Source organism: Echinops telfairi, unplaced genomic scaffold (assembly GCF_000313985.2).
Source record: "Echinops telfairi isolate 266 unplaced genomic scaffold, ASM31398v2 ScPeMD7_3;HRSCAF=10, whole genome shotgun sequence".
NCBI classification, from domain to species: domain Eukaryota; kingdom Metazoa; phylum Chordata; class Mammalia; order Afrosoricida; family Tenrecidae; genus Echinops; species Echinops telfairi.
This window is the reverse complement of record NW_022103899.1, coordinates 57,512,372-57,514,070: the sequence shown is the minus strand read 5'-3', so window position 1 is coordinate 57,514,070 and position 1,699 is coordinate 57,512,372. Positions and strand designations below refer to the sequence as shown.

Sequence of the window (1,699 nt, the reverse complement as noted above, 5' to 3'; positions counted from 1 at the left end):
CTAAATGATACCACATAATCTATCAAACCTACAGTAAGGGAGTGGGAGTGACCAACGTGCAGCCCGTACAAAGCAGAGCTCAGGTGCACGTGCAGCTGCCTGGGGAGGGCATGGGGACCCCACTCTCGAGGCTCGGGGTGTGGAAGGCTCGTTTGCATCGTGCCATTTTGGGTGAGATGCAAATCCCCTTCAGAAGTCTTTCTAAGGCTGGTCTTTCGTAAGCTTTCGTACTGTGAGCTTTCAAGAAGTGGGGGAGGACCTGCATGCTGCGTGTATGGCCATCGACCACAAGCGTTTACTCAAACTTTCCCTGATGGGCATCAACGGCCAGAGGGGCTCTGAGGCCTCCTGCCCACTGCCAGGTGGGTGAAGGCTGTTTCAAAGGTCCTAGGCGAGTGAGACCGCAGAGGGCGCTGCCCTGACTATACCCATCTGCTGAATCTGCCCTCAAACTCCTGTCCGCAGCAACCATGAGCTAACGAGGGTTTGTTTTTCGCCTCGCTAAGCTGTGGAGTAATCTGGAACTCATACCAGTATACTGTTTAAACTCTAAACGTTTGGGGATTTTCTAGACATCTTACTGTTATGTTCGGTCTCCTCTGAATTTCACTAGTTAGCCAGCCTCTCTCCCTTTCTCCTCTCCTCCCAAGACTTCAGGGGCACCTGTGTTAGCCCTCTTTCACACTTTCCCCTTTCGTCTGCATTTCTTCTCTCGAGCCTGGCTAGTCTCCAAGGCCCTTCCTGCTCCCGTGTCACACCCAGTCGTGGCTCCCCACAGAATCCTGCCTGGGCCGCCCAGGCCTTCTCCGTCGTCCACCAGCTGTGTCCTTCCTCCACTGCACCCCCACTCTGTCCAATTCAGCGTCCCCTCCATTCTTTCTTTCTCTCCTACTTGGATGCTAACATCCTTGTCCCTTGCCTTTGACAATCCCTCTCTTTCACCTAAATGATCATAATGGAGAACTTAATCAAGTTTCTTTCCCCCTGTCAGAAAGGCCCACTGGCGGTGTAGCAGTGAAGCTCTCTCAGCTGCTTACTGAAAGGTGATCGTTTGGATCCACTAACTGCTCTGTGGGAGAAAGAGGTGGCCGTCTACTTCTGTGAACACTACCCATCTTGGAAATCTCGATCTTGTAGGCTCCTTATGAGTTGGAACGGGCTTTAGAGCAGCAACAAGTTTGGTTTGGGGTCTGTTGACAAGGCAGATGCTGTTGTTCAAAAGCACTAGGCAATTAAATTCCATTGTCTACTATGACCACACAGGACAGTTTTTAACCTGTGGCCTAAGTGCTGACATACTTTTAGATGCCCATTGGAAGACCATGTTTGGATGTGCTCAAACTAAATTTAGCTTGTGTTCTGACTGAGGCAACAATTCTAACCCCTTCACGATAGCATTTCATCTCACCTGGCTAACCTGGTTTCATCTGTGGTCAGGACAAGAACGAGATCAGGTCTATGAATGTCTGCCCTTTCAAACAAAGATGCTGATCGCTCATGCTTGTGTTCTTTTGCTTCAACATAAGCACCAGTGTAAACATATCGAGTGTCAAATGCACTGGTCACCAACCCATCCGAATACAAGACTATTTTATAACCTTTAACAGTTTTTCTGTTCCGTTTGGTTGCTGTCAGAAGATCTGCAAATTTCATAAGAAAAAAACCCGACTGGGAAATTTCCAACACGAACATCATTAAC

The 1,699-nt window shown here is 48.9% G+C and overlaps 1 protein-coding gene across 1 annotated transcript in view; it reads right to left on the bottom strand.

The window, feature by feature from the left end:
• ARMC9 (armadillo repeat containing 9) overlaps nucleotides 1–1,699 on the bottom strand; it is a 46,094-nt gene that overhangs the window by 1,931 nt on the left and 42,464 nt on the right. The gene's annotated exons all lie outside the window — the stretch shown is intronic.